Source organism: Diorhabda sublineata, chromosome 7 (genome assembly GCF_026230105.1).
Source record: "Diorhabda sublineata isolate icDioSubl1.1 chromosome 7, icDioSubl1.1, whole genome shotgun sequence".
In the NCBI taxonomy this organism is placed as follows: domain Eukaryota; kingdom Metazoa; phylum Arthropoda; class Insecta; order Coleoptera; family Chrysomelidae; genus Diorhabda; species Diorhabda sublineata.
This window is the reverse complement of record NC_079480.1, coordinates 8,558,897-8,575,977: the sequence shown is the minus strand read 5'-3', so window position 1 is coordinate 8,575,977 and position 17,081 is coordinate 8,558,897. Positions and strand designations below refer to the sequence as shown.

The following is a 17,081-nucleotide window of genomic DNA, read 5'->3' as shown; positions in this document are numbered from 1 at the left end:
AGATCTTTTTCTAACCTTTTTAACCCTCCAAGGAAATCTGAGCAGACCCGATGACACAAGAGCTTTTGGTCAGGAGTCAGATTTGTTGTCACCAACTTAGCATAGACTTTTGTCATGTGTAATTGCTCATGTAAAATTTTTCTAACCGCTTCTTTTTCGGCGTTTACAGCCTCGGCAATCATCCGGATGCTCATTAGACGATTTGCACGCACAAATACTATAATAGTGACGGAAACGTGTTTTGAGACGTGCATAGACAAGATATCTAGATACCCAACGCTTTTTACCCCACCTGTCTAGGGCTCCCTCTAGGCGCGCAGTCTCGTTATCTAATAGCCAGACCTCGTATTCCAAAGATTGGACTTCCATAAATAGGTCAGTGAAAGAAAAATTTTAAATTGTTTGTATTTGATTTATATGGTTAATGTCGACATATCGATATACTGGGTAAATAAATTACAAAATACAAAATTAATCCACATTTTTCTGTAGTCACAAAAGTAGCGTGATATTCAGTTTACCAACTTGGTGTCCTCTCAAATAAATTGAAATTACACTTTATCAACTGATTTATATTAGAACGTTTTTTGTTGGGATAGACTATAAGTCTTAAGTAGAGGATTCTTTCACAGTTTAAAAATTTACTTTTCGGTAAATAAACTACCATCATTAGAGCAAATAAAAATATTCGTAAAAGACGTCAAAAATAAAATTTAAGTACATAAGGTTACTATAAACCCAAACCACATTAACGACCTTTTGGTAAATTCTAGTTGGAACCCAAAGTCCTTTATATCTAAATGGTACCTAGTACTTCACATAGTTACTTTGTGAAATTACATCGATTTTTTCACAAAATCAAGCTTTCCAAAAAGCTTGATATTTGATTTTCGTAAAATTTTCAAAAATAACTTCGTCAATATTTACAGATAATATTCAAAGAAATCAACACATGTAGAAGTTATAATTTATCACATTTAAATAAAAATATGTATCCTAAAACTTTCATTACTCAGAAACTCTACGAACAAACTCAAATTAAATTACCATAATTCATAAAATCAGACTGTATGGATAATTCTATATCCGCTACTATGTGTGATTTTAGTTTTCCTTAATTTAATTTAAAGAATAAGGTGACTTCATTCTAAGGGTTAAAAACATGGTACGATATTGTATTATTGTTTCACATGTTTATTTGTAGTAATATAAGCATTGTAATCCTCACGTCTGACAGCATTTCAGATATTATAAAATATAAGTTTATAAGTTGATTTGATGATTATTATATCCGTATTTACCTATGTAAAATCAAATAGAATGTCTTAAAAAGATTGATTTTGACAATAAATGCAGGTTGGATCTAGGAATTCGCTGAAAACAACACAGTCTCTCGGCACTTCAGGTATTATAAAATGTTCAAATTGATATTTTTTACCGATATAAAATTTAATATAAAGTCAACGTAGTTCTTCAAAGAACTGATTTCAACAATAAATACAATTTCAATCCAGAAATCCAACATAGTATACAAAGCTCACGTTGAATTCAACTTTAAGTAGGTACTGTCATTATTCATAATACGTCAATTATTATATCGTTGTCTTTTTTTACAATCACTTCTGGTAATTTGAATAATCTATTGCGTATGTTTTGTAGTTGGCCTATGAAAGGGATAATCGATTTTATGTTATTTATGTAATCATACGAGTCACGTGATGGCCGTGAAGACATCCGCCGTTTCTATTTCAACTAACATAAAAAGTCAAAAGATTCATGGAAAGAACGGAAAACCTTTATAAAGTTGAGGAGGTTCATGCACTAAGAAGTTCACAATGATTAATGAAATGTTATAGTTCTTCCAATATCAATTGCAGATTAGTAAAACTTATATAAACCCTTGTCGACAATTTTGTTTGATCTACCATAGGCGTGGATACCTTTTATGAATATGTATATCTTATACGGGAAATTATTCGTTAAAAGGCAATCGAATCATTATAAACTGGACGGCATTGTATAAATTTAGACAGTTGTACTTGTAGTCCTACTTGGAACTTAGAAAAAAATCATTATCATACCTCGTTAACTTGCTACAATCAATATTGAATTATAAAGTGTAAATAGACGAGTAAAATGTACTTGCCTTTAAAGGAGTTTGGTTTAAGCAGGGTACCAGACCTGAACTGAACCCTTTTGGACCTGATTCGTTTTTTTTCTGGAAAACGTAATTTCATTGGTCCTAAGAACGCCATATTTATATTTATTTAAGGAAATTTTTGAATTAAATCAATCTCACCAAGCCACGCCAATGCCTATCACAGACTTTCTGAGAAGAATATTTCGAAGAAATTGTATACCGACAGCTTCGGCCAATAGAAATGCATTCATGTTTACGATTCGATGTTTTCATTGGTAAACCGTGGAGACGATGAATCCACATGGATTGACGGTTTGCTAGATATTTACCGAATTTTATACGGGGAGTGAACATTCTTTTTCATATCTTAATTTGGTATGAGTTCGTTGCGTATTTATGAAATATTGATTGCTCCCCGCATAACTGTCTTCTGCAATTGATGTTGAAAGAAATATACTAGTATATCGAAGGACCAATAATTTGAAACGGAACTTGTAAGCGACACTTTTTTTCAAAGATACTGGAAAAACCAATTGAATGATAAGAAACTTATTTGTGTTCATAACTAAATGGGATATTTTATATTTGTTACAAATTGAGAATCAATTGTGATAATTGTTCGAAGTGGGTTCCATTTACTTTCTGGCACTCAAATATCCTATATTGAAACTCTTGTCTCCTTCTAATATGTTTGCCCTACATTTTGCCGTTGGCATGAAACGTGTATATTAAAGTTGAATTTGAATTTTGAAGTTTCCCAGGATATCTGCTCAAACATCCACCTTCTAAGGTAACTGAATATGTTTCCATGAAATATGTGAGGATATGCGTCACTTCAGTACCTCACATATTTACCTTATTATTGAAGTACTTTACTTATGAAAACAACTTCTTTTGAGATAGTGGATGATAGTTAACTTCTGTGTCAATTTCTCCTCAAAACTCTAGTCGTCTCATGGGATTTGCTATTAACTTTTCTACTAATTAATTTGTTTCTATCAGAAATTTATTTCAATTTTATGGAGAAGTTCATTTAAATAAGACCTCGATACAGGCCAATCAAGAGACCAAGTATTATTTTGCTTCTTGAAGTATTTAGATGTTCGGCTCACAAAAGTTAAACGAATTATTAAATGATTAAAAAGCTTTGTTGGTCAGCTCAATGACTACCTTGCATTAGAAATAGCTTTAATCGCGTGATCGTGCTTTGCAGTGCCATTAGTTCCATTGTGTGATCCCTGCAGATGTGTATCCTAATGTGGTTGTTATTTTTTATATATGGCCACTTTTTTGGTCTATAACTCACATTGCTCTTGTATATTCCTGCTTTGGCTAGCCTTTTTTCATTTCATCTATGTAGGAGATGCCACTATCTGAAGGCAAAATCACATTATTTTGGTCCAATTCCTTACTGCTGTGAAAATTGATTTGGAATTTCCTATCAAGTAGATACGTTCGTTGGAACCTATGAGGCATCATGAGTTCTATTGTGTCTTTTATCTAATAGTGTGCCTGGTCAGTTTGTTTGCTTATGCTTCATGAGTGGAAAAATTTCCTCAAACGGAACGATGGAAATATTGCGGCTCAATAGAGAGACTCTGATTGTCCTAACCACAGAGCACTAGTGGAATAGAGAAATGAACTAAGAAATGTCAAGCTCTTATTAACAAATGAAGGAAAATCGTGGAATTTGATCTTATTTCAAAGCCAACGACATTCTAAGGATTTTCCAGTACTGGATATTCTCCATGGGATAGAGTGATGGTGACTGAGAGGACTACAAAGGGGCTACGAAGACAATTAGGACCAAAACATCCCTTTAATTCCCAATAGAAGTAATAATACAATGCAATATCTATTGATTTTTAAATTAGTGAGTCAGTAGCTCGAATTCTTGAGGTACATAAATTATATTCTTACAAACTTATAATTTTCCTGAAACACTGAACTAGACTAGATTCAAACAACATTCAACATTACAATATTTATTGATAAATTCCTTCCTGAATAAGATAATTAGAATTTTTGCCAGAAAAATTAGTGCAGCGATTGGCTAATTTGTTTCTGAACCTGTACATGCTGATCTCGAATGGTAGAATCAAGTTAACAAATTGGTATTTCGATGCTGCAATCCAGCGAATGAATAGATGGGAAAGGACTTATTGAGGAGCCATCAAGATCTCCAGACCTTAACATTTTGGACTGATCTATTTATGGGGGTACCAATATTTTAAGACCTAATCAGAAATCATGATATGCTGAAAAGCCGAATGGAAAATAAGTCGAATAATATTAGGAACGTTCAATTTTTTTTGCGTTTATGGTGTTTTCAAATAAATATTAATGAGAATTCGCTTGTTGTCATTTAATAAAATCAGCACTAACATCATGTCTCTACTTGAGGATAACCCGTATATCAGAAAATATTAATCTTGTGTATCGGCATATTTAAGAAAAAAGTTAGTACTATTTTCTCTATATTTTCTGTATATATTCTATTGATTATTGATTGCAAGTATAATAATTTGATAATAGCAATTCTCTTCGATAAAAATGATTAACTGTTAAAACCCTAAATTAAACTTCAATTGAAGTGGCGTAGGAATTAACACGCATCAGTTCATTCGTTGGTTACTGTATACTATTAATTTCCACGTGTTTACTAGACATTCACAGATTTGCGAATTGCCTCACAAGCCTTTCGCTTACTAATTTGAGATGATTGCTTTCGTTTTCCTCATCCTTTATATCGTTTGTTGTCGGGGTCAGGTTCATTATACTACATAGATCAAAGGCCTCGGCGTTTGGAATACTAAAAAATAGCAAGAGCCTCCTTAATTGTAAATTGGAGTTGACCGATTGGCACACTCAACGCCTGTGCAATCTCTAAATAGACAGAGACAGTCGACAGAGCAAAAGCGAAGCGGCAGAAATTCTGAGTTCTCAGTTTTCAGTTCTGCCGTGTATTTGTCGTGTAGTGGGTGTATGCGCATATTTCAATATCATCAGCGGGTTGTTACGTGATTCACGAAAGTTTACGAAAGTTTCAAACGTTGTGACGTGAGTTTTTTGTGGAGTTTTTTACAGTTGGAAAGGTAGGATTTCATTTTGTTGCATAAAAATATGAGCGGTTATGTGCTTGAAATTATATTTAATTTTTTAGTGATTATAAAGGGAATTTTGCGCTTAATAATGTTCAATTATATAATTCATGGATATACATGGATACCATGGATACATGAATATCCTAGTGTACTGTATTTTTGTAACTCATTTTTCGTGAGAAAATTAAAAAAAAGGAAATAAAAACTACCTTGCTAACTACATTAGGTAGTTATGAAAGTTTCTCGATTTTCACCTGTTAAATGTCAATTTGGAGATTTAATGATGAATTTCTCTCATTTAATGAGACATACATTATTTAACAGTATCATTCAATAATTAATGGATGAGAATCAGTTGATTTGATATGAAATACATGAAACTATCATGCTGCATACTGTTATTTAAAATGTAGAGTCGACTCGCAACAAACATGAAGGTTATTGGGTCCACAGAAATGATAATTATAATTTATACTGAAACATTACAATATGAGTCGTTTTATGTGAGTTTCGAGTCAACAAATAACAAAAGATATAGAAAAAGTAATCCCGCAATCTACAAAAAATACTAAAGGGTCAATATGGAGACAATTTATGGAGTTCTGTTAAGTACTGTCGAAAATTCCTTTGCAGAAAGTAGCAGTTATATTAGAAGATTGAGCTTTTAATATGAAAAAGATGTATGGAGAAGATTATAAAAAATATGCAGTTAAATCAATTATTCCAGAAAAACAAAATTAAGTTCTGTAGTTGAACAAGAAAGATATAGTAAAAATGGCAAAATTGTGGAACATATACAATCAAGAGGGTTTACAAAAAAGATTCTTTCATATAGTTGCTTATGAATTAGCTTCGAGGGGGGAGAAAAAGAACTGTAAAATTTACCATTTTAAAGAAGAGAAAAATCCATATGGAACTTGACCAAAAATATATAATACAATATTACAAAGACGACACAGGGTGGGTCGAAAAAATAGGTAGGCAGCAAATGGATAACAAAAATGAAATGGATAAAAGTATTTGTCCCGTTTTATTGTTAAAATTGTTACAAGAAAAGGAACGGAAACATAACACCAGAACGATTTTATGTAACTCCATAATCCTTCTGAAAAAACAAAAATTTCAAAGGTTAGTACAAAAATGTTCCACTGGGTATTAAAACGATTTCTACTTGGACCAAATATTCTGCAACTAAAATTGGAGTCGACATTACAAATATTAAATTTACCAATCATTCGAACCGTGCTAGTACAGTTTCTTAGTTAGCCAAAACAGGAGTAATTGACCAAAAACTTATAAAGATAACGGGACACTGATCGTCATCTTCTATTAAACTCTAAGTTGATCTTGAACATCACGAAAATCTCGAGCTTCGAGCCTTGAGTGAGGAAAATCAAAATGAATATTCTACATGTGTGAATACCAGAGAAGAAAATTTTGAAATTTGAACACCAAACCAAACAATTTATAACAGTTGTTTATTAAGTAACTGTTCAATTAAATAATTCAATTGTATTGATATAGATAATTATTGCTGTAGTTCATTCAAATATTCAATGGTTACTTTATCTGGCCAAAAACACTCGAGCTTCTCTTTTAAGGATAAATTTCTTTTCAACTCAAAATTTTTCCATCAGTATTTTGTTCGAAAATCTGATATTTCACAAAATCACTCGATCTCTTGTCTCGCGATTTTGTTATGTCAATCTCTCTCTCTCGTAAAATTACTGGTTGGCAAAATTATTCCGTTACAAAAAAAAATTATCTAATAAAAAAAAGCTCTTGGGTTTTTACTGTTGATAAAATCATTTTTAGTACGTGGTTTTTGCAAATGAAGAAAATAAAGATTAACGACTCTAGTACATATAAGTCTTTAGACACCAGTAAAAGTTTTAGGGCAAAAGTTTTGAAATGTTTATAGAGAATACGATCAATGCACCTTTGCATAACTGTAACATCAGAATAATAGGAAACTGAATGTTAGAAACGGCAGCGACATCGCATCGCTGCTCCTCTTCAGATAATATATTGAAGTTGGGGATATAGAATTTTGAGGTGTTTTTTTTTACTGGGTACATTGGAGGTATAGTTTTCCGGGAAATCGATTTCCATGTATAGAATTTCAATCTCTTTAAAAACTTTTCTCCCGAAAACTGATTTTTTTAAAATCTTTATATTAAAAAACACAAGGTGTGACATTTGTTTACAATCAGAAAAAAATCTTTTTTCCATTTTTATTCTATTCATTTTTTAGAATATTAATTTCAATATTCAATATAATAACTCACCTTGTATAATTACGAAAACACGTTCTTATTTCAAAACTGTAGATAGATACTATGTGTTAGTAAAATAAATTGCCTGAAGTTTCCCCCAAGAACGAAATTGAAGAGATGCAATGGGAATACTAATTAAGGTACATGTTTTGTTTATAGAGTAATGACTTAAAGACAACAGTATCTATAAAAGTATTGAATATATCGAATTTTTCATACAAGCCTGTCATAAATTAGTTTTGTGTCAAAGAATAGATAATATTCACCTATGTAGTGAATTATATAGAATTAATTTTTACGCTGCTTCATAATCATGGGAGAAAAGTCTGTCCATTACTTCATATCCGACACAAAAGAACTATCAAAACAATCGATTAAAAAGATAAAACCGGTTACAAAGAAGGCAAAGATCGTTCCATCTGGAGGCAAGGTCATGGCGTCGTTTTTGGGGATGCGCGTGGGATAATTTCTATTGACCATCTTATGCGTATTATGCGAACTTATTGCAACGTTTAAGTGAAAAGCTCAAGCAGAAACGGCAGCATTTGACTAAGAAGAAAGTGTTGTTTCATCTATACAATGCATCAGCTCACGCATCCATTATTCGCTTCATTCTTTGGTAAAAATAATATGATAACATCCCCGTGTTGAAAGTAATTATTTACGTGAAATTGTGTTAAAAACATTTCTTCCACAGTGTCAAAAATATTTGGAATTAGATAAGATCATAACAATAATTTTAGCAATTTTTATTATCAATATTCCATAATCATTACTTATTAACATCAATATAAATCGTACAATTGGAACAATCGCCAGCATTAATGCCTTGAGGCGTCAGGTAGCGTTGCTACCATCATAACTAGTAGAAACTGAAGAAAAGTCAAATTTTTAATAATGAAGATCCATAATCCGGTGAGTTGATAGAGGTTGGGAGAAATTCTTCGTAATGGCATTTCTATAAGCAATGGAATGACCATCAAACCCCCCAGCTTCTTATTCTTCTAGCAAGGAAACGGAGGATTTAGAAAAACATTTGTCTGCATATTGCTTTGGTTCTGACAGTTTAAGCAATTCGACAACAATATAGGGCATTTTTCAAAGGTCAAAAAAATGAGCTTCTCGCAATTTTCAGTGAAACGGTGAGTTTTATCATAAAATACTGCAAACGATAATTTTAGATCATAAAATTATATACAAAAAACGTGTCAATCCTTTTTTTCACTGATTCTGAGGTATAATGTTTCTAAAGTTGTATTCAATAGTTTCACCAATATATTTTCTGCAGTAAACTTTTCTTACAACATTGAAATGAACCGAGACCTATTTTGAGTATTCATAAGAAATTTCTGTTGACTGGTGGGAACTGTCATAAGTTCATCAAATGAATTATCAATTAACGAAGATGTTGCTAAAGGTTGACGATGTTGTTCTGCAGTTTTGGTATTTCTCGTGGAATCATTATAGACATTAAATACGACATTAAATCTGAAACATTATATCTTTTACAGCCTACAACTTTTGAATCTTTATATCTCAGGAACGGTGGCTCCTAGGAAAAAAGTTTTTTGTAAATAATTTCATGATCTACAATTTTTGCCTGAGGTATTTGCTGATAACCGCGAAAAACTCATTTTTTATTTCATTTTATAGAAATAAAATGATAATAAATAAAAAACAAAATTTTTTATTTCATAAAATTTTATTTTCAATTGTATTTTAAGCAATTTCACCGATTTTCAGCTTGATGGGAATTTATATAGCTTCACACTCATGTTTTGGTCTAATTTGACCGCACTAATATAGATATTATTGCATTCACATGATATTTTAAGGTAAATGTAGAGATATTATCTAAATCGACAAATCCGTCCGGTCGACTTATTCCGGAAAATGAAATTTGTGAATTTATGACTATAACTAAAAAGGGTATACTGTATGAAAAATAGAAAAACGATGACCTTGATCCTAATAGTTCACCGCATGTTCGTTGGGAATTCGAAATTTGAATTGATCAATAGAATGAATTTAACACGGATTTTTGTCCGGTTATTGGTGTTACTTGAAAATGTATCTCTATACATTGATAAACAAAAATTATTTATTTTATTTATAGATCTCTCTCAAATATCATATTTTTCTTGTATAATTTTTCAACAGATGTAAATACGATATCAATTATTTCTCTTTGTAGGGGGTGGAGGAATGATGTTTGATGATCATATAGACACATGTGATTTCTGTTAGAAACAAGGTTCACAGAAATGAATTAAATCAACGTAAACTTTTTTTGAACTAAACTTACAACTAAAATGATAAAAAAATATTAAAAAGCGTTAAATTCTAGAAAAAAATCACTCGCCTTTGATTCGTGTAACTCAATCGGTTATCGAGTTATTCTAAAAATAACTCTATGCTTCTAAAAAGTTTAATAAATTTTAATTTTTTCATAAAAAAATTTTATTATTCCTTAAATATGTAACAATAACAAATTTGTAAACAAAAATAAAAAACTTCAAAGCAAATGCTCAAAATGCCCACCATTTACTTCAATACATTTTAAGATCCGCTTTCGTAAAGATCTCTTAATATCAAATAATCCTTGTCTATTATTTTTAATTACATCCGCGGCTTCTTCTATTTTCCGTCGCAGTTGTGGAAGAGAACTAAATTTTTCTTTGTAAACTAATGCCCTCATTTGTGAGCAAATTGAAAAATCCAAAGAATTTAAACCAGGGCCTCTTGGTAGCCAAGCAAACTCACTTCCACGACCAATCCATCGATGCGGAAACTGTTCGTTTAAGTATTGACAAACTTGTAAATAATAATGTGGTGGTACTCCGTCGTGCAAAACCACATATTTTGTCTTAAAGCGAGAGGTATATCCTCTAGCTAGTAATTCGTATAAATGTTCTTGAAGAAAATCTAAATAAAGAGGTCCATTTAAATTGGTTGGCAGTTCAAAAAGACCTATTAAATACCCACATATTACACCACACCAAATGTTAACCTTAAACTCGTGCTGAAAATGTGTTTCGCTCATAACATGTGAATTTTCAGAATCCCACAAATGATTATTTTTATAATTAAATATTCCTCGTCTGGTAAATGTTGCCTCATCAGTAAAAGGAATTGTATCCAGAGAATCTGGGTTAACATTTTGTTTATCTTGCAAAACAATTAAATTTTATTGAACTTTTTAGAAGTAAATAACCGATTGAGTTACATGAATCAAAGGGGAGTAACTTTTTTTGTAGAATTTAACGTTTTTAATTATTTTAGTTGTAAGTTTAGCCCAAAAAACGTATACTTTGATTTAATCAATACAAACAAGTGTAACTTGCGCCCTCTATTAGCAATGTTAAATTAGAGTGCAAATTATGATTCCTCATGCCAAAAAAACGTAAAATTGCCAATTTTCAAAGAGAAATTACGAAAACATAGAAAATTATTTCGGAAATCAAAATTTAAATTTAAACTTTGAATAACCTGAACTAGCAATATTTGCAAAAGGCATGTTTAGCAGACTCATCATATTTTGAGGTCTAGAATCTACAGTTCAGAGATTGGACATTCTTAATGAATCACCCTGTATAGTGAAAATTTCAAAACTAGTTCACATTTTTGGGTACTTTTTTACAAAAAAAGTATTCAGGCAAAGTGTGAAGATAATGTTCTAATCGGAAGTTGGTGCTCAGAAAAGTGTAATATTAAGACTAAATTTGAAAATCGGAAATTTCCGCGTTTGTTTTGAAATAAGTACTGCTATCTGAGAGGTAATTAATTAGTTTATTTCACAGTATAATTTTAATGAATATTATGTAAACTTAAAGGGAATGAAGTAGAGTTTGTTAATATTGCTCAATCTTGTGAGGTTGACGGTTCCAAACTTTCAGCTCGTTTTGTCGTTTCGGTCGGAACATACTTTCTGTTACCTTCAACCACTTGAAGTAATATCTTCGTCATTCGTCACAAGCTTATTAAATTCTTCAAATAGTTTGTCACCTCGCTCAGCTACATCATTGACAACCATAAACGTTTCTGGTGATTTGCTTGCCACTAATGTAATGTTCATTGCTGTTCTATTCATCTGGATATATGTTTGAAAAACTTGTGAAACAATTGCAGTGATCTTTCATTAGCAAAATAAACTAAAACAGCTTGGTCAGTTAAAAGCAAAGAATCTCCTCTTACTTTCCTGTCAGTGCGTTTACATCCCATCCTTGATTATACCTTATATTATTTGATAATAAAATTAGCTTAACTAACTAACTCATACGAGAGGTACCAAACATGTGATTTCAAGTCATTTTTTATCACTTGACTGATTAGAGTATCTATATCTTCATATTTATTCATGTCTTTCCACAGAAAAAGATTTACCCAAGCAGCATTCCTAGCTACAGGTGTCTCAAACCAGTATTTCACGTAAACGAGCGTTCCAAAGTTTACAAAGCTCAGTAAGAGTGATTTTCGAGGTGGTTTTGAAATCCTCTTGCTTACGAAACAGGTAGATTTCAATGGCATATAACAGTTTCACCATTCAACGAGCATAATCTACTGCAGGTGGAGCCCTCCAATGATTTTTTTCGATGGTATGGCCCATAGCTAGTAAAGCGAGTTCTATTAACTCCATGTAATCATATCTGGGCTTTCTATCAGGAGAACTGGATGCTCCAAAACAGAGAGTGAACACTTTAATGAGAACAATGTCTGAAAAATGGTACCTGCATGCCAGCTCCATTTTCATTCCTGTGCTAAAGAATGTTGTATTGAAACATATTCCGACTATCATTTTCTCCAAACCCCACTAAGTTAGTACATTAAAAACTGCATTCGCCACATTTGTTTGATTGTGTTAATACCTCCTGTTAGTATTTTTATAGTTTCCTTGACATGTACAACGATCTAAAAATCTACATATCTCCGTAACCATAAATATTATCCCGTTAAACAAAGAGTATCTTTTTGTTAAGAAAACGATGAAAAAACTGATTTTTTTCTATTTTTAGATTGTCCAAGTTGTCCATGTAAAAGTTAAGAATTGTTATTATGCAGGAACCGCCTCCATCAAACAGTTCATGGTCATAGGTAATCATCCATTGAAACTTTATAATCTTCTGAAGTATATTTTAGAAAATATACTTAAATATAAGTTCTGATTTGAAGGCCTGTAACTCATGAATGCGTGGTCGTATGAAAAATTTTTTTATATGTCTAAGCATTATTTTTAGGTCATCTAATTATTTTCAAATTTTTTGCATCAAGCTCCGGAACACTTTATATATTCTTACATTATACTCTGACCATATTTTCATTCCCTGTTGATGGTTATTGGAAAGCTCAGCATAAATATTAAAAATAGTATACTTTGGTGTTTTACTGCCACAACTCCATAGTTTTTGCATTATGCTAAATGTAGCTACACGCTATTAGATCTTCTTTTATTTTAAACAAAAATTGAAGAAAATATATATTCCGAACAATATGAGAACTTAAGTAAAAGGAAACGATATATTTGGAGTAAATTTCTTTCCAATTATTGGCCTTGAATATTTTATTACGCCGAAACGGAATTTTATTGGATTTTTAAAACAATTTTTAGGGGTCTATAAGAGTTTTCAGCTTATTATCTCTCATACACGGGTTTTTATTTGCGGATCATATTCAGGATTTAGTTCCTTCACATATCTCCTCAATCAACATTTAGTACTGTAGCAATAGTAACATAAATATACTGAGGATTCGTTTTATTATCCAAATAATCAAGTTATGGCGAATAATTTATTCGCACCAACTCCAATAAAGAACATGAAATGGGTGATAAGCTGCATGAATGTATAAATTGAGTACGCAGACATTTAATTACTCGACTCATTCGTTCTGTCGAAATTAATTCTTATATGAAAATATGAATTGAGTTTATTACTGGTTGATGAACTAATAACAAACTGATTGCTGGAGCGTGTTGTTATTTATAATGTCCCACACTTAAATATTTTTGTACTAGATCACTCTTAATATACTTTATCGCGAGATATTATTCTTTGGTTTATTATAATAATTATAATGGAATACGTATCGAGTATCATTTGAAAATACAAAGATGGAGTAAATTCTTTTTAACATAGTAATACTGCTGTGCCACTGGAAATAATATGCGAAAAATCGAATATACGAATAGCACTTGTGTTTGAATTTTGAACATTGTGAATCATTCGATTCTTAATGGAAAATTCACTTTACCGGCTAGGCATCAGTTAATATGAAAGAAATGCTGTCTCATAACTATCCGCTTATTACTCACTTATTTAATCCTTATGTCTATCTACCCTTGCAGGTGAAAGACATGGAGTTGAGTTCCTTTTTCTCATTGAGTCTTCCTTCCAAAATTCTTTCCAAGTCTTTTGGTCTTTTGTCTTTTGAGATAGTATACTATGTAGTTTCTTCTCTTTATACTGAATTGCTTTGTTCATCCATTTCTTCCTTGATCTTCTTTTGTTTCTCGCTCTTACTGTTGTGGCTTCTTGTGTTCTTTTTGTAATTCTTTTATTACTCATCACTTTCACACGTCCGCTCCATTTTAGGTGATTTTCGTCTAGGTAATGTTCTACAGGTTTACAAGTATTTCATTTTTAATGTAGTCTAATCGGGCTTTGTTCTGAATTTTCCAGAAGAATTTCATTTCTGCTGTTGGTATCTTTTTCCTGTGTCTCTTGATCATTGTCCATGTTTCGAAACCAGATGTAAGTAGTAACGTTTCCCATAATTTACAGAAAAATTAAAGATTACTAAAACAATTTCCCTTGTACTAGATTACATAGTATCCGACTTTATACCCCGTGATGTGAATCACTTTGTAATTAACTCAGGTCTCTCTGATCATAATGCTGAATTCGCCGAATTTGTAATGCCTAACTAATCTCTTAAGAAACACACTCAGTTGGTAAGAATTCACTCTAAACAAACTTCATCAAATTTCACAACTTATGATGGGATAGAACTTGATGATGATATTGACTCTAAATTCTCGAAATTTTTCCACAAAATTATCAGGGGCTACAAAACAGCATTTCTTCTTCGCCCCCTTCATGAAACCAATAATCATAAATTGTGGACTACGAAAGGAACACATACTCAATCATATCGATAATTATAGATCATTGTATCGGAAAACTATCAAAACTATGAAGCAAAACTATTACTTTAATCGCATCTAGAGAGCTAGAAATTCGTCGAATGGAGCTTGGTCTGTTATCAATGATTTGAGAAACAAATCGCATTCAACAAACATTATCTATCTCGATCCAGACGAACTTAACAATTATTTCGTGAACTTTTATAAGAATATTTGTTCAAAAATATCCACATGTCGAGATGGCATCTCCTTTCTCTTTTTTTCTAAAATAATCATTGACAGTCTCTTCCTTAGACCTGTAAATAGATCTGAGTTATAGCAAACCATACTCAGCATCCAAAACAAGACATCCATTTCTTAAAGACACTTCACATGTCAATAAAAAGGGTGAAGTAATCCAATACTCTGAACACAATATACAACAAAACCCGTCACCAGCGACTTCTAGGTGTAGAAACCTGGAAAAAATGCATCAATGAAAAAAATAACGAGCAAATGAGGAATTTATCGACAGAACAGAAATCTATTTTGAGGTTTAAGAAAAATTGATCTATGAAAATGGCATGGGAAGATTAAGAAGCATTAGACTGATTGTAACATTATCAAAGTAAACGATTTTGATATAACGAGAGATATCACGAAAAATGTTGTTCACTAGATGAGTTGATTGATATAGGAACGATTTTGAAAGAATATGATATTTAAATATCACTCTTAACGAGTTTCTGACCACTTATTTCACAAATAGTCGGAGAGTCGGCTATATAAAAGTCCTATGGATCAGATACATGAATCATTTTTGGGGTATAAACAATAAAACCATGGGTCGACATTCCATCGATTGTTGCTTTGTTTTTGGATCGTAGAAATGAACCCAAGTCTCATCCGTAGTAATAATTCGGTTTAAGAAGTTTATATCGTTTTCAAATCGAGCACAGATCGAACGCGATGCTTCTACCCTTGCACGCTTTTGGTCAACATTCAAACATTTCGGGATCCAATTTGCAGCAATTTTTCTCGTGTCCAAATTGACGTTAACTATATGATGAAAGCGTTGGTATGAAATATTCAGTGCTTCGGTTATCCGTTTTAGCCCAATTCTACGGTCTGATAAAATCATGTCATGAACTGCATCGATATTTTCGGGGACTGACACAGAAACTGTCCTTCCTGATCGGTCATCATCTTTAATCGAAAATTTACCTCTTTTGAAACTTGCAGTCCAATTTTTCACGGTTGCATACGAAGGATATTGATCACTAAGAGTATTAAGCTCATCTTCGTAAATCTTCTTACCTCTTAACCCTCTTAAATACAGTATTTGATGATGGCTCGATACTCCAATTTTTCGATTTTCACAATTTCGATGGACATCATTTTTCTTTTAATTTATTGCGTAACTCTGGTTATTTTTTTTTTTGACTTCAAACTTTACACTGACACTTCTAATAAGTTATTATTCGTTGCTATGGTAACGGAAAAATTTGTTTATGCATGGAACTGGTCTAGGCTAACTAGATACTTTTGAATTATTTCCTTCATCTCCTTATTTTCGATCTTACTAAGATTATTAAGTGAAGCAAACATTTCTTGATATTTCACATTATTTATTGAATAAATTGAAAGGTTTGGCTTCACCTTTCTTGAAGAAACTACAGCTATAGTCACAACCTGTATTCTCGTGAAACCCGCGCAATGCGTTTCACATTTTTTCACCTAAAAAGTTTGCTAATTTGGTACAATTAATATATTTATCACCGTCTTTACTATTTGTTAAACTTGAGATAACAAATTCCAAAACGCAGTAATTTAAAGATATTTCCCAATAGAATAATTAAAACATCTGTATCTGATGATTTTATTATAATTTTAGAGTTACCAGCGCACATTTTAAATGAAAAATAGAATTTTGCAATTTAAAACTCACGTAAAAGAAAACGGAATGAACACGTCAATATCTCACACTATATAATTATATCCATTGTCCCAAACTTAGGGCTGAAAAATATCATGTTAACGGCTACCTGGACTCAAGTAGAAATACAAAAAATACATTCTCAATGACTTAAATGGTGACAAGAAATGGAAAAATATACAGTATTCCAAAAAAATTGTAGTAATGCTAGAATTAATTGAAAAAAAAAGAATTATTATTGTATTTGCCAAAGATATGTAGATAATTGAACGTATGAGTTGGAGCTCATTGATTCTTCAAACTAAGCCGACAGTTGGATGTGGATAAACAAAAGACCACTTTTTCTCAGTCATTTTAGGAGTTCTAGTTTCAGAAAATCGTGAACAAATCCATGTATTCTATGGCTTGAGATAAATTGAATAAATAGAGCTTGTCGACCCTTCACATTTTCTATTCTACTCATCAAAAACTTTCGTTCTTGATGTATTTCATAAATTACAATTACACC

At 31.8% G+C, this 17,081-nt stretch overlaps 1 protein-coding gene across 1 annotated transcript in view; it reads left to right on the top strand.

Moving 5' to 3' along the window:
* The first annotated feature begins 5,092 nt into the window (after positions 1-5,092).
* The window catches only part of LOC130446774 (connectin-like), a 776,872-nt gene continuing 764,883 nt past the window's right edge, over positions 5,093-17,081 (top strand). Inside the window, exon 1 of the mRNA XM_056783223.1 lies at positions 5,093-5,235. The gene's annotated coding sequence lies outside the window, so the exon portion shown is untranslated. The remainder of the gene's footprint in view (positions 5,236-17,081) is intronic.